General features: G+C 27.0%; 1 long non-coding RNA gene across 1 annotated transcript in view; it reads left to right on the top strand.

Annotated features, from left to right (window-relative positions):
• Window positions 1-1533, top strand: part of LOC126278650 (uncharacterized) — a 47949-nt gene extending 46416 nt beyond the window's left edge. The window contains exon 2 of the long non-coding RNA XR_007550762.1: window positions 1167-1533. This is a non-coding gene — a long non-coding RNA (uncharacterized LOC126278650). The remainder of the gene's footprint in view (window positions 1-1166) is intronic.
• Window positions 1534-24386: the final 22853 nt, after the last annotated feature.

The raw sequence follows: 24386 nt of genomic DNA, 5'->3' as shown, positions 1-24386 counted from the left end.
TAATAGGAATTGGCTGCTCCTTACAAATTAACTTAATAGCATCTCTAAATGGCTGAGGAATTCCAACAAAACCTACCTTATTTGGACCCTTTCGAATCTGAATATAACCTAAAACCTTACGCTCTAATAAAGTTAAAAAGGCAACACTAATTAAAACACAAATAACCAATAAAAGAAAATTCAAAATAAATATAAATAAATCATAAAGTATCAATACTATTTGTAGAAAAAATCTACATAAATGAATTCTAAATTCAACACATTAATCTGTCAAAATAGTAAATAAATTAATATTAATCAATATAACAAAAAATATTTTAACCATATGGTCCTTTCGTACTAATATGGATTAACAATCTTAGGATAGAAACCGACCTGGCTCACGCCGGTCTGAACTCAGATCATGTAAGAATTTAAAGGTCGAACAGACCTAATCATTGGGCTCCTGCACCCAAAATTTTTCTTAATCCAACATCGAGGTCGCAATCTGCTTTGTCGATATGAGCTCTCAAAAACAATTACGCTGTTATCCCTAAGGTAACTTAATCTTATGATCATAAATTATGGATCAAAATAACAAACATAAATAAATGATATAATAATGAAGAGTTTATCTATTCTTCATGTCACCCCAACAAAACATCATCATTAAATATAGAAAGACAAACAAAAAACTATATAAAAGTAAAATGTCAAGCTCTATAGGGTCTTCTCGTCCTAAAGAAGAATTTAAGCCTTTTGACTCAAAAGTTAAATTCAAAAATTTATTAAGAGACAGTTGATTTCTCGTCAAGCCATTCATTCCAGCCACTAATTAAGAGACTAATGATTATGCTACCTTTGCACGGTCAAAATACCGCGGCTCTTTAAAAATACGCTCAGTGAGCAGGCCAGACCTCAAAATATAAACAAGAGGACATGTTTTTGATAAACAGGCGGAAATCAATTTTGCCTAGTTCCTTATAATAAGTTCACAAGGTAAAAATTTCATACAAATAAATATACTAATTCTATCATTATTACAAAAATTTTAAAATTAAATTAATAATCTTAATAAAAAACCTAAAATATTTATAAAATCAAAATAAAAAATAATGAACTAAAACGTAATCTTAAAGATAGCTGGTTTAAAGCTTACTATTATATTTTTATAAAATAAATTATAGGTTATTAACTTCAAAGCTTATCCCTTAAAGAATAAATAAGTTAATATTTTTACTTAAAAAATTAAATAAAAACAAATAAATTTAAAAAATTAAATTTTTTCTTAAGAAACTAGATATCTTGGGAAACGATTAACATCTCATTTCTATAAATAATTTAATAATAATTATGATACATTAACTATAAATTATTTATAAATCAACCCAAATCGAGGCAAGTAAAATAAATACTAAAATTTTGATAAACCCTGATACAAAAGGTACAATAAATAAAATCTACTTAAAAAAATTTAAAATAATATTTCATAAAACACTTACATTACCAATAAACTATAATTTAAAAAATCAATTCTATAAAATATACTAAGACAAAAATACAATAAAATTATTTATATTAAATAATTAAATAAACAAAAAATAAATATAATAAAATAAATAATCAAGATATCCTGATTTGCACAGAAAAATTTTCAGTGTAAATGAAACACTTTACTAATAAGTTATATCTTCAAACTCTTCTTAGATACACTTTCCAGTACATCTACTATGTTACGACTTATCTCATCTAAATTGAAGCTACTTTAAAATAAAATAGAATAATCAATAATGAGAGCGACGGGCGATGTGTACACATCTCAGAGCCAATATCAGTTAAATTAAATAAATTAAATTACTATCAAATCCACCTTCATTAACAGTATTTCACTATCAAATTCGTTATAAACAAAAATCTATTGTAACCCACCTCCTCTTAACTATAAGCTGCACCTTGACCTGAAATATTTTATAATTATAAATCTTGAGAATTATAACTCTAAAAAGATTCTCTGATAACGGAGATAAACAAACAAATAAATTAAGTAGAGTAAATCGTGTATTATCAATCATGGGGTAGGTTCCTCTGAATGGAATGAGATACCGCCAAATTCTTTGGGTTTAAAGACCTTAACTAATAGTACCCTGGTAAATATAATTAACATTTAAAATAATAGGGTATGTAATCCTAGTTTATTATTTAAATTTCACAGATTCACAAATTTATATTTTAACCCTAATAATATAAACAACTGTTTTATCCAATAATATTCACTTGTATCAATCGTATAACCGCGGCTGCTGGCACGAATTATGCCGATACTAAATCAATTGCTAAATCCAAAATCACTTGATAATTAAATCAAATTACTGCAAAAAGAACATTTAGTCTAACAAAACTTACATATAATACAAAGAAAAAGTGAATAAACAAGCTAGAATAAAACTTTTAAAAATAAAAAATAAGAATATTTTAAATCTATTAATTCAGGAAAAAATAAAAGATTCAAATATTTAAAGAAAAAAAAAGAAAAAAACCACAAACATTAACAAAAAAAAAAAGAAACGCACCTATGTATGACCACAACAACTTCTCTATTATATATAATTAAAGATTAATATGGAACATGTATAGCAATAAAAGTATTATATTCTTTCTTATTTAATCTTTCTTTTCACTAATAAATAAAGAAAGATTAAATAATATAATAAATATATTTTATACAATTATGTAATTTAATATAATATGTTATTAATATGAATTCTTTTTTTTATATGAAGTTAACTTTCATATATATTAGTTAAATAATTTAATTATAGATAATTTACATAATTATATTATTATAATTAATATAATTATTTATATTAATTATAATATTTTATATTTAAATTAATAATTTTATTTATTGTATCCAATTATAATAATATTAAATATTAAATTACATAATATTATATATATTATATTATAATAACCTATTTTAAGCTAAAAACATAAGTAGCTATAATCCTAGGTAAATAATTACATTAAAATAATCAATTGATAATGGTAAGATGAACTTATAATACTTTAATTTCAATTAAATGTAATATATTAATATAAATTATTTATTATATATATATATATATAAAAAATAAAATGAGCAGGATAAATTAATCCTAATTAAACAAAATAATACATAAAAGAATTTCAAAAAAAAACTTTCGATTTATATATTAAATAAATGAAGTGCCTGATTAAAGGGTTACCTTGATAGGGTAAATAAAGTAAATAAAATTACCTTCATTAAAATTACATAAGATAGAATTAAACTACCTCCTTTAGTATCAAAAACTAACGTGCATCATACACCTTAATGTAAAAAGGTAAGCTAAACAAGCTAATGGGTTCATACCCCATTTATAGAGGTATCAATCCTCTCCTTTTTAATGACCAACAACTCTACAAAACTTCTCTTCCTATCAACATTAATGATAGGAACGATCCTGTCCATTTCATCAAATTCCTGATTTGGGGTTTGAATAGGACTTGAGATCAACTTACTTTCATTTATTCCGCTCCTAACAAGAAATAAAAATATAATAATAAATGAATCATCAATTAAATATTTTATTGTCCAAGCAATAGCATCGACAATATTATTATTTTCAATTTTGCTGATTCAAATAAAATATCCCATGGGATGGGAAACAGAATTTATCCCATCAATAATAATTAGATCTAGACTATTATTAAAGATTGGAGCTGCACCTTTCCATTTCTGATTTCCAGAAGTTATAGGAGCATCAAGATGAAATAATTGTTTAACATTAATAACATGACAAAAAATCGCCCCAATAATGGTCTTATCTTATTGTATTCAATTAAGAACTTTTATTTGAACAATTATTATCTTAAGAATTATTATTGGGGCAATAGGAGGTTTAAATCAAACATCCTTACGACAACTTTTAGCATATTCATCAATCAGACATCTAGGTTGAATAATTAGATCATTAACAGTCAGAGAAAACATCTGAGAACTATACTTCATTATTTACTCACTATTAAGATTAATTGTAGTTTTATTATTTAAGCAAATAGATTTATTTTTCATAAATCAAATTTATTCAGCCAGAAATATAAAAACCGAAATTAAATTCATAATATTCTTATCTTTATTATCTTTAGGTGGACTACCACCATTCCTTGGATTCTTACCAAAATGAATTGTAATACAATCATTAATAGAAAACAATATAACAACTATTATAACTATTATAGTTGTATTAACTACAATTACACTCTACTACTATATACGTATTAGATTCTCAGCTCTAATTATATCATACACAGAAAATTCGTGATCTATAAAGATAAAGTCCCAAGAATCAAGAATCATTCTTCCTATAACAGTAATAATTTCAACAATAGGATTGATTTCAACATCAACCTTAATTTCATTATACTAAGGACTTAAGTTAATCAAACTAATAACCTTCAAAGTTATAATTAAAAGAATAATCTTTTAGGCCTTAGTAAAATTTTACACCTCTAGAATTGCAGTCTAGAATCATAATTGAATATAAGACCTAAATATGATAAGAGAGAAAACATCTCATAAGTAGATTTACAGTCTACCACCTAAAATTCAGCCATCTTACCGCAAAAATGATTATTCTCAACAAACCATAAGGACATTGGTACTTTATACTTCATATTTGGAGCATGAGCAGGAATAGTAGGAACATCAATAAGAATACTTATTCGTGCTGAACTTGGCCAACCCGGATCTCTTATTGGGGATGACCAGATTTATAATGTTATTATTACAGCTCACGCATTCGTAATAATTTTCTTTATAGTAATACCTATTATAATTGGTGGATTTGGTAATTGACTTGTTCCACTAATAATTGGTGCACCAGATATAGCATTTCCACGAATAAATAATATAAGTTTTTGATTACTACCACCTTCACTAACCCTTCTTCTTACATCTTCTATAGTAGATAATGGTGCTGGTACAGGATGAACAGTTTACCCTCCTCTAGCAGGAGCTATTGCACACAGGGGTGCATCTGTAGATCTAGCTATTTTTTCACTGCACTTAGCAGGTGTATCATCTATTCTTGGTGCAGTGAATTTCATTACAACAGCAATTAATATACGATCAGAAAGTATAACTTTAGATCAAACACCTTTATTTGTATGATCTGTAGCTATTACAGCATTACTTCTCCTTCTTTCACTTCCAGTTTTAGCAGGAGCTATTACTATATTATTAACAGATCGAAATTTAAATACATCATTCTTTGACCCTACAGGAGGGGGTGACCCAATTCTATATCAACATCTATTTTGATTCTTTGGACACCCAGAAGTTTATATTTTAATTCTACCGGGGTTCGGAATTATTTCACATATTGTATGTCAAGAAAGAGGAACATTAGGTATAATTTATGCTATACTATCAATTGGACTAATAGGATTTATTGTATGAGCACATCATATATTTACAGTAGGAATGGATGTTGACACACGAGCATATTTTACATCATCAACAATAATTATTGCTGTACCTACAGGAATTAAGGTATTTAGATGATTAGCTACATTATATGGAACTAAATTCAAGTTCAATCCACCATTATTATGAGCTCTAGGATTTATTTTCCTATTTACAATTGGTGGATTAACAGGATTAGTATTAGCAAATTCATCACTTGATATTGTATTACATGATACATATTATGTAGTAGCCCACTTTCATTATGTATTATCTATAGGAGCAGTATTTGCAATTATAGGAGGTGTCATTCAATGATATCCACTATTTACAGGATTAACTATAAATAATACATGATTAAAAATCCAATTTACAATTATATTCATTGGAGTAAATTTAACATTCTTTCCTCAACACTTCCTAGGATTAGCAGGAATACCTCGACGATACTCTGACTACCCAGACGCATATACATCATGAAACGTAGTATCAAGAATTGGGTCTACAATTTCTATTGTAGGAATCATTATATTAATTGTAATTATATGAGAAAGAATGATTACAAACCGAGCAATTATATTTAGAGCTAACATAAGAAGATCAACAGAATGACTACAAAATAACCCTCCTGCAGAACATAGTTACTCAGAATTACCATTAATCTCTAGATTCTAATATGGCAGATTAGTGCAGTAGATTTAAGCTCTACAAATAAAGGTTTGACCTTTTATTAGAAAATATTTATTAATGGCAACATGATCAAATTTATCTCTTCAAGATGGAGCTTCACCATTAATGGAGCAATTATCATTCTTTCATGATCATACTATGGTCGTATTATTATTAATTACAGTAATTGTAGGTTATGCCCTAAGTTATATATTATTTATTGCCTATACTAACCGTAATATACTTCATGGACATTTAATTGAAACAATCTGAACAGCTTTACCAGCAATTACATTAATTTTTATTGCCCTTCCATCATTACGACTATTATATTTACTTGATGATTCAGTAGATGCAATAATTACAATTAAAACCATTGGACGACAATGATATTGAAGATATGAATATTCAGACTTCATAGACGTAGAATTTGACACTCATATAACACCAGAACAAGACCTAGAAAATGATGGATTCCGACTACTAGATGTAGATAACCGAACAATCCTACCAATAAATACAGAAGTACGAGTATTAACAAGAGCATCAGATGTTCTACACTCATGAGCAGTTCCTGCATTAGGGGTTAAAATTGATGCAACGCCAGGTCGGTTAAATCAAGGAACATTCACAATAAATCGACCTGGATTATTCTTTGGACAATGCTCAGAAATCTGTGGAGCAAACCACAGATTTATACCAATTGTAATTGAAAGAACTTCAGTAAATTTATTTATTAAGTGATTATCTAAGATAATTTAAGGAGTTAGTTAAAATAAATAACATTAGAGTGTCAATCTAAAGTAACTAAAAAAAATTAGTACACCTTGAAATTCATCAGACGACTGAAAGTAAGTAATGGTCTCTTAAACCAAATAATAGTAAATTAACGACTACTTCTGATGGGGAAATTATATCCAAATCCCTCAAATATCCCCTCTTATATGATTCTCACTATTCATTATATTTTCAGCTACATTAATCTTGTTTAATCAAATAAACTTCTTCTCATTTAAACCTAACCTTATTAAAAGAGCAGAAAAAGTAACAATTGAAATAAAAAACTTAAATTGAAAATGATAACAAATCTATTCTCAACATTTGACCCATCAACTAACATCTTTAATTTATCATTAAATTGAACTAGAACATTTCTAGGACTATTATTAATCCCATCACTATTTTGACTTACACCATCACGAATTAACATTATCTGAAATAAACTAAATTTAACCTTACATAATGAATTTAAAACATTTCTTGGACCAAAATCATTTAATGGAACAACATTCATTTTCATCTCAATTTTTATTATAATATTATTTAACAATTTCATAGGATTATTCCCTTATATTTTTACTAGAACAAGACATTTAGCATTAACATTTGCAATTGCCCTACCTATATGGCTAAGATTTATATTATTTGGATGAATTAACCATACTAATCATATATTTACACACCTTGTACCACAAGGTACACCGCCTGCATTAATATCATTTATAGTACTAATTGAAACAATTAGTAATGTTATTCGACCAGGTACATTAGCAGTACGGTTGGCAGCAAATATAATTGCAGGACACTTATTATTAACCTTATTAGGAAACACAGGACCATCTATAGCAATAAACTTAATCTCATTACTAATTATTGGACAAATACTTCTATTAATTCTAGAATCAGCAGTAGCAATAATTCAAGCCTATGTTTTCTCAATTCTAAGAACTCTATATTCTAGAGAAGTATATTAAACCTATGTTAACAACTCACTCAAACCACCCATTCCACTTAGTAGACTGTAGACCTTGACCATTAACAGGAGCAATTGGAGCAATAGTCCTAGTATCAGGACTAGCAAAATGATTCCACCTATTTAATATTAACTTATTCATAATTGGATTTGGAATTACCCTACTAACTATAATTCAATGATGACGAGATGTAGTACGAGAAGGAACATATCAAGGATTACATACAGGATTTGTATCAATTGGATTACGATGAGGAATAATTTTATTTATTGCATCAGAGGTATTATTTTTCGTTTCTTTTTTTTGAGCTTCTTTAGAAGAAGATTAGCACCAACAATTGAACTAGGAATACTATGACCTCCAATAGGAATTCAACCCTTTAACCCTATACAAATTCCATTACTTAATACAGCTATTCTTTTAGCATCAGGAGTAACAGTAACATGAGCACATCATAGTTTAATGGAATCTAATCATACTCAAGCACTACAAGGATTATTCTTCACAGTGTTATTAGGACTATACTTTACAATACTTCAAGCATATGAATATTGAGAAGCACCTTTTACCATTGCAGATGCAGTTTATGGATCAACATTCTTTGTTGCAACAGGATTCCATGGTTTACACGTAATTATTGGAACAATCTTTTTATCAACATGTCTACTTCGACACTCAATAAATCAATTTTCACCAAGACATCACTTTGGATTTGAAGCAGCAGCATGATACTGACACTTCGTAGACGTAGTATGATTATTCTTATATATCTCTATTTATTGATGAGGTAGATAATTGTTTTTCTAGTATAAATAGTACATTTGACTTCCAATCAGAAAGCTTGATATAAATCAAGAAAAACAATTCTAATTCTATCAACAAGAGTTTTCATTAGATTTATTATTCCAATAATTGTTATAATCCTGGCAACAACACTATCAAAAAAATTAATTAATGATCGAGAAAAAAGATCACCATTTGAATGTGGGTTTGATCCAAAAAGATCAGCACGAATACCATTCTCAATACGATTCTTCCTAATTGCAGTAATCTTTTTAATTTTTGATGTAGAAATTGCACTAATTCTACCAATTGTAATTATTTTTAAAACTTCAGACATTATAATCTGAACAGTATCAACAATATTTTTTATTCTAGTTCTATTAGGAGGACTATACCATGAATTAAACCAAGGAGCATTACAATGAGCAGAATAAAGGGTTGTAGTTAAATATAACATTTGGGTTGCATTCAAAAAGTATTGATATTATCAATCAACCTTAAATAGAATAAGAAGCGAAATATTGCAGTCAGTTTCGACCTGGAAGATTGGTATGTACTACCCTTATTCTTATTAATTGAAGCCAAAAAGAGGCGTATTACTGTTAATAATATAATTGAACTATAATAGTTCCAATTAAGGAAATGTAAAGCCAATATGAAAGCTGCTAACTTTTTATATTAGCGGTTAAACTCCGTTAACATTTCTAAAATTTATATAGTTTAAATAAAACATTACATTTTCACTGTAAAAATAGTATATCTATATTTATAAATACTTAAAAGTAAAAATACTTCCTTAACATCTTCAGTGTCACGCTCTAATTATAAGCTATTTAAGTAAACGAAAAACAATATTACCAAAATAAATATTCAAAAAATAAAAGTTAAAAGATAAATCTTGAAATTAGAATCATATCAACCTTGAATATAAGCAATTAAATAAATAAATAATCTATATAAACCTTGACCACCAAGTAATTCACCTCAACCATAATCAAATGACTTAGATGAATAATAACCTATTTTTAAAGGAATATATCTAATAAACTTAGTTGAAAGAAAAGGTATAAATCATATAGAACCAGCAAATCTAACAAAAGAAAGTATACTTAAAGAAAATAAATTATGAGAAAAATCAAAATTAGAAATAAGATAACCTAAATAAGCACCTAAAATAACAACTGTAATAGTTAAAAACTTTAAATAATAAGGTAAAGCAATCACATGAGGAATAGGAAAAATTAATCAAGATAAAAGACTACCACCAAAAACAGCAACAAACAATAGACCAATTATTCCAAATGAAATATAATAACCCTTATCATCAAAAGAAAATCTAGAATAAAAATTATTATCACCAGATATTGAATAATAAAATAAACGAAAAGAATAAGAAGCAGTTAAACCAGTAGAAAAAAAATAAAGAAAAAAAATTAAACAATTAATTCATCTTAAACAAACCATCTCAAGAATTAAATCCTTTGAATAAAATCCCGCTAAAAAAGGTATTCCACACAAAGATAAACTAGAAACATTAAAACAAACTGAAGTTAAAGGTATAAAATTAACAATTGATCCTATAAAACGAATATCCTGAGAATCCTTCAAATTATGAATTATTGAACCTGCACATATAAATAATAATGCCTTAAATAAAGCATGAGCCAATAAATGAAAAAATGCAAGCTTTGGATAACCTATAGCCAAAATTCTTATTATTAAACCAAGTTGTCTTAAAGTAGAAAGAGCAATAATCTTCTTTAAATCAAACTCAAAATTAGCGCCCAATCCAGCCATAAATATAGTTATACAACCAATTAAAAGTAAAAATCAACCACAATTATAAGTATCCAATATTGGTCTAAAACGAATTAATAAATAAACACCAGCAGTAACAAGAGTAGAAGAATGAACTAAAGCAGAAACAGGAGTAGGAGCTGCTATAGCAGCAGGAAGTCATGAAGAGAAAGGAATCTGAGCTCTCTTAGTTATAGCTGCTAAAACAATTAATATAGTAATGAGCTTTATTTCAAAAGAATTAGAAATAAAATCATAATAATAAATATAATTTCAACCACCAAAATTTAACATTCATGCAATAGAAATTAAAATAGCAACATCACCAATACGATTAGAAAGTGCAGTTAATATACCAGCACTATAAGATTTTACATTTTGATAATAAATAACTAAACAATAAGAAACTAAACCTAAACCATCTCAACCTAATAAAATTCTAATTAAATTAGGACTAATAATTAAAATACCTATAGAAAGAATAAATATTAAAACAATAATAATAAAACGATTTATATTCTTTTCACCAGATATATAATCCTCTCTATAATAAATAACCAAAGAAGAAATATATATAACAAAAGATATAAAAATAAGAGATATTCAATCCAAAATTAAAGTTATAACAACTATAGAACCATTTAAATTGAAAAGCTCTCACTCAACAAAAACTCTATAATCAATTATTAAATAATAAATACCTAAAATAAAAATTATAGTTCTCGAAATAAACAAAGAAAAAAAACTCAAAGAACAAATAGAAAATAAATTCACGGCCTAAGATGAAAAACTTCATATCATTGATTCCACAAAACAATATTTTTAATTAAAATACTTAAGCAAACTAAACAAAGAAATATTCACCCTTTAAACAGAGAATATTTAAAGGCAATCAATGTAAAAGTAAAAGATGATATTCACGAAAATAACCAAGAGAACAAGTATAAACACCAGAATAATAATTCCCATGCTGAGAATAAGAATATATATACAAAGTATAAACAGCTCTAAAAAAAGATAAAAAAATCAAAGCAAAGAATCTAAAAGAAGATCAAGATATAATTCTATTTAATAATCTAATTTCACCTACCAAATTTAAAGGAGGAGCAGCCATATTTGATGATCTTAAAAGAAATCATCATAAAGCCATTCTTGGCATCAAATTAATTATACCCTTGTTAATTAATAATCTTCGTCTACCTAAACGTTCATAAATAATATTAGATAAACAAAATAAACCAGAAGAACATAAACCATGACCAACCATTAGAGAAAGAGAACCTACACAACCTCATCAATTCATAGTCATCAATCCACCAATAACCATTCTTATATGAGCAACAGAAGAATATGCAATTAAAGACTTTAAATCAACCTGACGAAAACAAATAAATCTTACAATAACACCCCCAGATAAACCTAAAGACAATCAAAAATAATTAAACTTTAAACCCAAATAAGAAATAACCTTTATAACACGAAAAATACCATAACCACCTAACTTTAATAAAACACCAGCAAGAATTATTCTACCTGAAATAGGGGCCTCTACATGAGCCTTAGGAAGTCATAAATGAACCAAAAACATAGGTATCTTAACTAAAAAAGCCAAAATTATAAATACATAAAACATAAAATAATAAGAACCAAAATCAACCAATAAAGGAAAATATAAAGTATTAGAAAAATCATAAACCTTAAATAAAACTAATAATAAAGGTAATCTAGCAACCAAAGTAAAAAAATTAAATAAACACCAGCCTGCAAACGCTCAGGTTGATAACCCCAACCCAAAATTAAAAGTAAAGTAGGAACTAATCTAGCCTCAAAAAAAATATAAAAAGAAAGAAGACTTAATCTAGCAAATGAACAATAAAGCATAATTATTAAAATCAAAACCATAAAAACAAAAAAATTAGAATGATATGAACTTAAATAAACTGAACCTCTAGCAGTGATTATTAAAGAACAAATCCAAAAACTAAGTAAAATTAAACTAAAAGAAAAATATTCAATACCAAAATAATATCTAATTATATTCAAATCAGCATATGAATAAACACAAATTATAAAAACAAAACCCAACAGAAACATTAAAGAATGAACCGACCATCAACAATTATTTAATAAACAAAGAGGGATCAAAAAAATAGTTATAAACAAATACTTTAACATAAAGATAAACCAAAACGATTAAAAAAATCATTACCATGAGAACGAATTATTGAAACTAAAATAGAAAGACCTAAAGCACCCTCACAAACAGAAAAAACTAAAAAAATAACAGGAAAAAAATAATCATAATCAAACTCAATAAGAAAAACAATAACTAACATAAATAAAGAAAGAACAATATATTCTAATCTCAAAAGAACCATTAATAAATGTTTACGTTTAGAAGAAAAAACATAAACACCAGCAAAATAAATCAATAAAGAAGTAAAAATAGAGAATATAAACATTAGTTTTAATAGTTTAAAAAAACGCCGGTCTTGTAAACCGGAAATAAGTCCAGCCCCCACTTTTAAAACTTCAGAGGTGGAAAAGCTTCCATCATCGGTCCCCAAAACCGGTATTTTAAATAAACTAACACCTGAAATGATCAAAATAATAATTATATCATTATCAAATGTAATAAATATTAATTTTATTAAATTAAGACACCCAATATCAATAATGCTTTTTATTATCCTTCAAACCTTCCTAGTTGGATTAATAACAGGAACAATAATAGAAAGATACTGATTATCATATATTTTATTTTTAACATTTCTTGGTGGTATACTACTATTATTTATTTACATTACAGGAATTGCATCAAACGAAATATTTCAGGCTAAATCAATCACTATAATTATTACATTAATAATGTGAGTATTTATCATATTAATATTAACTATTCTAGATATATCTATATTTATAGACTTTTTCAAAAACACCGAAACTATAAATATTGATAATTCAATCAATTATCAAGAAATAACAATATCTTTAGAAAAATTATATAATAGAACAACATTCATTATTACAATAATAATAATAATTTATTTATTTTTAGCACTACTAGCAGTTGTTAAAATCACCAATATTAATCAGGGACCTATTCGTAAAATAAGATAATTACTAATGAATAAACCCTTACGATTAAGACATCCTTTAATTAAAATTATTAATAACTCTTTAATTGACTTACCTGCCCCAACAAATATTTCATTTTGATGAAATTTTGGATCCCTATTAGGGTTATGTTTGGTAATTCAAATCGTAACTGGACTATTTTTAGCTATACATTATACATCAAATATTGAAATAGCATTCAGTTGTGTAGTACACATCTGCCGAGACGTAAATAATGGTTGAATTATCCGAACCTTACACGCAAATGGAGCATCTATATTTTTTATTTGTATTTACTTACATGTAGGATGGGGAATTTACTATGGATCTTATATATATATACATACCTGAATAATTGGTACAGTGATTTTATTTTTAGTTATAGCAACTGCATTTATAGGATATGTCTTACCCTGAGGCCAAATATCTTTTTGAGGTACAACAGTAATTACTAATTTATTATCAGCAATCCCATACTTAGGAACAGATTTAGTCCAATGAGTATGAGGAGGATTCGCTGTTGATAATGCAACATTAAATCGATTCTTCACATTCCATTTTGTATTACCATTTATTATTGCTGCTATAGCAGCAATTCATTTATTTTTTCTTCACCAAACAGGATCTAATAATCCTCTTGGACTAAATGGAGATATTGAAAAAATTCCATTCCATCCATACTTTACCTTTAAGGATTCTATTACATTTGTAATAATAACATCATTATTAATTATACTATGTTTAATTAATCCTTACCTATTAGGAGATCCAGATAACTTTGTACCTGCCAACCCATTAGTAACACCAGTTCACATTCAACCAGAATGATATTTCCTATTTGCATATGCAATTCTACGATCTATCCCTAATAAGTTAGGAGGTGTTATTGCATTATTTTTATCAATTAGAATCTTAATAATTTTACCATTTTATAATAAAACACCATTCCGAGGCATTCAATTTTACCCTATTAATCAAATTTTATTCTGAATTATAGTAGTTGTTGTATGCTTACTAACGTGAATTGGTAAACGACCTGTTGAAGAACCTTATATTATAACAGGTCAAATCTTAACAATTATTTACTTCACATATTTCTTAATTAATGTCCATGTCGCAAACGCATGAGATAAATTAATTAAGGAATAAAGTTAATTAGCTTAGGAAAAGCATATGTTTTGAAAACATAAAATTAGAAGTTTAACTCTTCTATTAACTTTTCTCAAAAAATTTCACTAAACAAATGAGATAAATAAAATCTTTAAACCAACAAAGAAAATAAAAAAATTCAAAGATAAAGGTAAAAAACTTTTTCAAGCTAAGTACATTAATTTATCATAACGGAACCGTGGTAATGTTCCACGAACCCAAATAAAACCAAAGGATATAATAGCAACCTTAATAAAAAATATAAAAGAATAAAAATCACCGCCCAAAAAAATTAAAGCCAATAACATTCTTATGAAGACAATTCTAGTATATTCAGCTAAAAAAATTAAAGTAAAACCACCCGCACCATACTCAATATTAAATCCTGAAACTAACTCAGATTCCCCTTCAGCAACATCAAAAGGAGTACGATTAGTTTCAGCTAAGCAAGAAGCAAAACAAGCTAAAGCTAAAGGAAAAGAAATAATAATATATCAACAATAAAGCTGACAGTTTATAAAATCAAACATATTAAAACTACCAATTAAAATAATTAAAGACAATAAAATTAAAGCTAAACTAACTTCATAAGAAATTGTTTGAGCAACAGAACGAAGAGAACCTAATAATGAAAAATTTGAATTAGAAGATCAACCAGCAATTATAACAGTATAAACACCTAATCTAGTACAACATAAAAAAATAAAAATCCATAAGAAAAAGAACACATATAAGTTAAATAAGGAAAAATTACTCAAACGGCTAAAGAAATCATTAAATTAAAAACAGGGGAAAAATAATAAAGTAGGTAATTAGATATAATAGGAATTGGCTGCTCCTTACAAATTAACTTAATAGCATCTCTAAATGGCTGAGGAATTCCAACAAAACCTACCTTATTTGGACCCTTTCGAATCTGAATATAACCTAAAACCTTACGCTCTAATAAAGTTAAAAAGGCAACACTAATTAAAACACAAATAACCAATAAAAGAAAATTCAAAATAAATATAAATAAATCATAAAGTATCAATACTATTTGTAGAAAAAATCTACATAAATGAATTCTAAATTCAACACATTAATCTGTCAAAATAGTAAATAAATTAATATTAATCAATATAACAAAAAATATTTTAACCATATGGTCCTTTCGTACTAATATGGATTAACAATCTTAGGATAGAAACCGACCTGGCTCACGCCGGTCTGAACTCAGATCATGTAAGAATTTAAAGGTCGAACAGACCTAATCATTGGGCTCCTGCACCCAAAATTTTTCTTAATCCAACATCGGGGTCGCAATCTGCTTTGTCGATATGAGCTCTCAAAAACAATTACGCTGTTATCCCTAAGGTAACTTAATCTTATGATCATAAATTATGGATCAAAATAACAAACATAAATAAATGATATAATAATGAAGAGTTTATCTATTCTTCATGTCACCCCAACAAAACATCATCATTAAATATAGAAAGACAAACAAAAAACTATATAAAAGTAAAATGTCAAGCTCTATAGGGTCTTCTCGTCCTAAAGAAGAATTTAAGCCTTTTGACTCAAAAGTTAAATTCAAAAATTTATTAAGAGACAGTTGATTTCTCGTCAAGCCATTCATTCCAGCCACTAATTAAGAGACTAATGATTATGCTACCTTTGCACGGTCAAAATACCGCGGCTCTTTAAAAATACGCTCAGTGAGCAGGCCAGACCTCAAAATATAAACAAGAGGACATGTTTTTGATAAACAGGCGGAAACAATTTTGCCTAGTTCCTTATAATAAGTTCACAAGGTAAAAATTTCATACAAATAAATATACTAATTCTATCATTATTACAAAAATTTTAAAATTAAATTAATAATCTTAATAAAAAACCTAAAATATTTATAAAATCAAAATAAAAAATAATGAACTAAAACGTAATCTTAAAGATAGCTGGTTTAAAGCTTACTATTATATTTCTATAAAATAAATTATAGGTTATTAACTTCAAAGCTTATCCCTTAAAGAATAAATAAGTTAATATTTTTACTTAAAAAATTAAATAAAAACAAATAACTTTAAAAAATTAAATTTTTTCTTAAGAAACTAGATATCTTGGGAAACGATTAACATCTCATTTCTATAAATAATTTAATAATAATTATGATACATTAACTATAAATTATTTATAAATCAACCCAAATCGAGACAAGTAAAATAAATACTAAAATTTTGATAAACCCTGATACAAAAGGTACAATAAATAAAATCTACTTAAAAAAATTTAAAATAATATTTCATAAAACACTTACATTACCAATAAACTATAATTTAAAAAATCAATTCTATAAAATATACTAAGACAAAAATACAATAAAATTATTTATATTAAATAATTAAATAAACAAAAAATAAATATAATAAAATAAATAATCAAGATATCCTGATTTGCACAGAAAAATTTTCAGTGTAAATGAAACACTTTACTAATAAGTTATATCTTGAAACTCTTCCTAGATACACTTTCCAGTACATCTACTATGTTACGACTTATCTCATCTAAATTGAAGCTACTTTAAAATAAAATAGAATAATCAATAATGAGAGCGACGGGCGATGTGTACACATCTCAGAGCCAATATCAGTTAAATTAAATAAATTAAATTACTATCAAATCCACCTTCATTAACAGTATTTCACTATCAAATCCGTTATAAACAAAAATCTATTGTAACCCACCTCCTCTTAACTATAAGCTGCACCTTGACCTGAAATATTTTATAATTATAAATCTTGAGAATTATAACTCTAAAAAGATTCTCTGATAACGGAGATATACAAACAAATAAATTAAGTAGAGTAAATCGTGTATTATCAATCATGGGGTAGGTTCCTCTGAATGGAATGAGATACCGCCAAATTCTTTGGGTTTAAAGACCTTAACTAATAGTACCCTGGTAAATATAATTAACATTTAAAATAATAGGGTATGTAATCCTAGTTTATTATTTAAATTTCACAGATTCATAAAAAGGGCCACAAATAAATTTTAACATTTCACCTTACAAATTTATATTTCAACCCTAATAATATAAACAACTGTTTTAACCAATAATATTCACTTGTATCAATCGTATAACCGCGGCTGCTGGCACGAATTATGCCGATACTAAATCAATTGCTAAATCCAAAATCACTTGATAATTAAATCAAATTACTGCAAAAAGAACATTTAGTCTAACAAAACTTACATATAATACAAAGAAAAAGTGAATAAACAAGCAAGAATAAAACTTTTAAAAATAAAAAATAAGAAAATTTTAAATCTATTAATTCAGGAAAAAATAAAAGATTCAAATATTTAAAGAAAAAAAAAAGAAAAAAACCACAAACATTAGCAAAAAAAAAAAGAAACGCCTCTATGTATGACCACAACAACTTCTCTATTATATATAATTAAAGATTAATATGGAACATGTATAGCAATAAATGTATTATTTTCTTTCTTATTTAATCTTTCTTTTCACTAATAAATAAAGAAAGATTAAATAATATAATAAATATATTTTATACAATTATGTAATTTAATATAATATGTTATTAATATGAATTCTTTTTTTTATATTAAGTTAACTTTCATATATATTAGTTAAATAATCTAATTATAGATAATTTACATAATTATATTATTATAATTAATATAATTATTTATATTAATTATAATATTTTATATTTAAATTAATAATTTTATTTATTATTTCCAATTATAATAATATTAAATATTAAATTACATATTATTATATATATTTTATTATAATAACCTATTTTAAGCTAAAAACATAAGTAGCTATAATCCTAGGTAAATAATTGCATTAAAATAATCAATTGATAATGGTAAGATGAACTTATAATACTTTATTTTCAATTAAATGTAATATATTAATATAAATTATTTATTATATATATATATATAAAAAATAAAATGAGCAGGATAAATTAATCCTAATTAAACAAAATAATACATAAAAGAATTTCAAAAAAAAACTTTCGATTTATATATTAAATAAATGAAGTGCCTGATTAAAGGGTTACCTTGATAGGGTAAATAAAGTAAATAAAATTACCTTCATTAAAATTACATAAGATAGAATTAAACTACCTCCTTTAGTATCAAAAACTAACGTGCATCATACACCTTAATGTAAAAAGGTAAGCTAAACAAGCTAATGGGTTCATACCCCATTTATAGAGGTATCAATCCTCTCCTTTTTAATGACCAACAACTCTACAAAACTTCTCTTCCTATCAACATTAATGATAGGAACGATCCTGTCCATTTCATCAAATTCCTGATTTGGGGTTTGAATAGGACTTGAGATCAACTTACATTCATTTATTCCGCTCCTAACATGAAACAAAAATATAATAATAAATGAATCATCAATTAAATATTTTATTGTCCAAGCAATAGCATCGACAATATTATTATTTTCAATTTTGCTGATTCAAATAAAATATCCCATGGGATGGGAAACAGAATTTATCCCATCAATAATAATTAGATCTAGACTATTATTAAAGATTGGAGCTGCACCTTTCCATTTCTGATTTCCAGAAGTTATAGGAGCATCAAGATGAAATAATTGTTTAACATTAATAACATGACAAAAAATCGCCCCAATAATGGTCTTATCTTATTGTATTCAATTAAGAACTTTTATTTGAACAATTATTATCTTAAGAATTATTATTGGGGCAATAGGAGGTTTAAATCAAACATCCTTACGACAACTTTTAGCATATTCATCAATCAGACATCTAGGTTGAATAATTAGATCATTAACAGTCAGAGAAAACATCTGAGAACTATACTTCATTATTTACTCACTATTAAGATTAATTGTAGTTTTATTATTTAAGCAAATAGATTTATTTTTCATAAATCAAATGTATTCAGCCAGAAATATAAAAACCGAAATTAAATTCATAATATTCTTATCTTTATTATCTTTAGGTGGACTACCACCATTCCTTGGATTCTTACCAAAATGAATTGTAATACAATCATTAATAGAAAACAATATAACAACTATTATAACTATTATAGTTGTATTAACTACAATTACACTCTACTACTATATACGTATTAGATTCTCAGCTCTAATTATATCATACACAGAAAATTCGTGATCTATAAAGATAAAGTCCCAAGAATCAAGAATCATTCTTCCTATAACAGTAATAATTTCAACAATAGGATTGATTTCAACATCAACCTTAATTTCATTATACTAAGGACTTAAGTTAATCAAACTAATAACCTTCAAAGTTATAATTAAAAGAATAATCTTTTAGGCCTTAGTAAAATTTTACACCTCTAGAATTGCAGTCTAGAATCATAATTGAATATAAGACCTAAATATGATAAGAGAGAAAACATCTCATAAGTAGATTTACAGTCTACCACCTAAAATTCAGCCATCTTACCGCAAAAATGATTATTCTCAACAAACCATAAGGACATTGGTACTTTATACTTCATATTTGGAGCATGAGCAGGAATAGTAGGAACATCAATAAGAATACTTATTCGTGCTGAACTTGGCCAACCCGGATCTCTAATTGGGGATGACCAGATTTATAATGTTATTATTACAGCTCACGCATTCGTAATAATTTTCTTTATAGTAATACCTATTATAATTGGTGGATTTGGTAATTGACTTGTTCCACTAATAATTGGTGCACCAGATATAGCATTTCCACGAATAAATAATATAAGTTTTTGATTACTACCACCTTCACTAACCCTTCTTCTTACATCTTCTATAGTAGATAATGGTGCTGGTACAGGATGAACAGTTTACCCTCCTCTAGCAGGAGCTATTGCACACGGGGGTGCATCTGTAGATCTAGCTATTTTTTCACTGCACTTAGCAGGTGTATCATCTATTCTTGGTGCAGTGAATTTCATTACAACAGCAATTAATATACGATCAGAAAGTATAACTTTAGATCAAACACCTTTATTTGTATGATCTGTAGCTATTACAGCATTACTTCTCCTTCTTTCACTTCCAGTTTTAGCAGGAGCTATTACTATATTATTAACAGATCGAAATTTAAATACATCATTCTTTGACCCTGCAGGAGGGGGTGACCCCATTCTATATCAACATCTATTTTGATTCTTTGGACACCCAGAAGTTTATATTTTAATTCTACCGGGGTTCGGAATTATTTCACATATTGTATGTCAAGAAAGAGGAAAAATTGAATCATTTGGAACATTAGGTATAATTTATGCTATACTATCAATTGGACTAATAGGATTTATTGTATGAGCACATCATATATTTACAGTAGGAATGGATGTTGACACACGAGCATATTTTACATCAGCAACAATAATTATTGCTGTACCTACAGGAATTAAGGTATTTAGATGATTAGCTACATTATATGGAACTAAATTCAAGTTCAATCCACCATTATTATGAGCTCTAGGATTTATTTTCCTATTTACAATTGGTGGATTAACAGGATTAGTATTAGCAAATTCATCACTTGATATTGTATTACATGATACATATTATGTAGTAGCCCACTTTCATTATGTATTATCTATAGGAGCAGTATTTGCAATTATAGGAGGTGTCATTCAATGATATCCACTATTTACAGGATTAACTATAAATAATACATGATTAAAAATCCAATTTACAATTATATTCATTGGAGTAAATTTAACATTCTTTCCTCAACACTTCCTAGGATTAGCAGGAATACCTCGACGATACTCTGACTACCCAGACGCATATACATCATGACACGTAGTATCAAGAATTGGGTCTACAATTTCTATTGTAGGAATCATTATATTAATTGTAATTATATGAGAAAGAATGATTACAAACCGAGCAATTATATTTAGAGCTAACATAAGAAGATCAACAGAATGACTACAAAATAACCCTCCTGCAGAACATAGTTACTCAGAATTACCATTAATCTCTAGATTCTAATATGGCAGATTAGTGCAGTAGATTTAAGCTCTACAAACAAAGGTTTGACCTTTTATTAGAAAATATTTATTAATGGCAACATGATCAAATTTATCTCTTCAAGATGGAGCTTCACCATTAATGGAGCAATTATCATTCTTTCATGATCATACTATGGTCGTATTATTATTAATTACAGTAATTGTAGGTTATGCCCTAAGTTATATATTATTTATTGCCTATACTAACCGTAATATACTTCATGGACATTTAATTGAAACAATCTGAACAGCTTTACCAGCAATTACATTAATTTTTATTGCCCTTCCATCATTACGACTATTATATTTACTTGATGATTCAGTAGATGCAATAATTACAATTAAAACCATTGGACGACAATGATATTGAAGATATGAATATTCAGACTTCATAGACGTAGAATTTGACACTTATATAACACCAGAACAAGACCTAGAAAATGATGGATTCCGACTACTAGATGTAGATAACCGAACAATCCTACCAATAAATACAGAAGTACGAGTATTAACAAGAGCATCAGATGTTCTACACTCATGAGCAGTTCCTGCATTAGGGGTTAAAATTGATGCAACGCCAGGTCGGTTAAATCAAGGAACATTCACAATAAATCGACCTGGATTATTCTTTGGACAATGCTCAGAAATCTGTGGAGCAAACCACAGATTTATACCAATTGTAATTGAAAGAACTTCAGTAAATTTATTTATTAAGTGATTATCTAAGATAATTTAAGGAGTTAGTTAAAATAAATAACATTAGAGTGTCAATCTAAAGTAACTAAAAAAAATTAGTACACCTTGAAATTCATCAGATGACTGAAAGTAAGTAATGGTCTCTTAAACCAAATAATAGTAAATTAACGACTACTTCTGATGGGGAAATTATATCCAAATCCCTCAAATATCCCCTCTTATATGATTCTCACTATTCATTATATTTTCAGCTACATTAATCTTGTTTAAACAAATAAACTTCTTCTCATTTAAACCTAACCTTATTAAAAGAGCAGAAAAAGGAACAATTGAAATAAAAAACTTAAATTGAAAATGATAACAAATCTATTCTCAACATTTGACCCATCAACTAACATCTTTAATTTATCATTAAATTGAACTAGAACATTTCTAGGACTATTATTAATCCCATCACTATTTTGACTTACACCATCACGAATTAACATTATCTGAAATAAACTAAATTTAACCTTACATAATGAATTTAAAACACTTCTTGGACCAAAATCATTTAATCGAACAACATTCATTTTCATCTCAATTTTTATTATAATATTATTTAACAATGTCATAGGATTATTCCCTTATATTTTTACTAGAACAAGACATTTAGCATTAACATTTGCAATTGCCCTACCTATATGGCTAAGATTTATATTATTTGGATGAATTAACCATACTAATCATATATTTACACACCTTGTACCACAAGGTACACCGCCTGCATTAATATCATTTATAGTACTAATTGAAACAATTAGTAATGTTATTCGACCAGGTACATTAGCAGTACGGTTGGCAGCAAATATAATTGCAGGACACTTATTATTAACCTTATTAGGAAACACAGGACCATCTATAGCAATAAACTTAATCTCATTACTAATTATTGGACAAATACTTCTATTAATTCTAGAATCAGCAGTAGCAATAATTCAAGCCTATGTTTTCTCAATTCTAAGAACTCTATATTCTAGAGAAGTATATTAAACCTATGTTAACAACTCACTCAAACCACCCATTCCACTTAGTAGACTATAGACCTTGACCATTAACAGGAGCAATTGGAGCAATAGTCCTAGTATCAGGACTAGCAAAATGATTCCACCTATTTAATATTAACTTATTCATAATTGGATTTGGAATTACCCTACTAACTATAATTCAATGATGACGAGATGTAGTACGAGAAGGAACATATCAAGGATTACATACAGGATTTGTATCAATTGGATTACGATGAGGAATAATTTTATTTATTGCATCAGACGTATTATTTTTCGTTTCTTTTTTTTGAGCATTCTTTAGAAGAAGATTAGCACCAACAATTGAACTAGGAATACTATGACCTCCAATAGGAATTCAACCCTTTAACCCTATACAAATTCCATTACTTAATACAGCTATTCTTTTAGCATCAGGAGTAACAGTAACATGAGCACATCATAGTTTAATGGAATCTAATCATACTCAAGCACTACAAGGATTATTCTTCACAGTGTTATTAGGACTATACTTTACAATACTTCAAGCATATGAATATTGAGAAGCACCTTTTACCATTGCAGATGCAGTTTATGGATCAACATTCTTTGTTGCAACAGGATTCCATGGTTTACACGTAATTATTGGAACAATCTTTTTATCAACATGTCTACTTCGACACTCAATAAATCAATTTTCACCAAGACATCACTTTGGATTTGAAGCAGCAGCATGATACTGACACTTCGTAGACGTAGTATGATTATTCTTATATATCTCTATTTATTGATGAGGTAGATTATTGTTTTTCTAGTATAAATAGTACATTTGACTCCCAATCAGAAAGCTTGATATAAATCAAGAAAAACAATTCTAATTCTATCAACAAGAGTTTTCAT

Source organism: Schistocerca gregaria, chromosome 6 (genome assembly GCF_023897955.1).
Source record: "Schistocerca gregaria isolate iqSchGreg1 chromosome 6, iqSchGreg1.2, whole genome shotgun sequence".
Classification (NCBI taxonomy): domain Eukaryota; kingdom Metazoa; phylum Arthropoda; class Insecta; order Orthoptera; family Acrididae; genus Schistocerca; species Schistocerca gregaria.
This window is presented reverse-complemented; position numbering and strand designations above follow the sequence as displayed.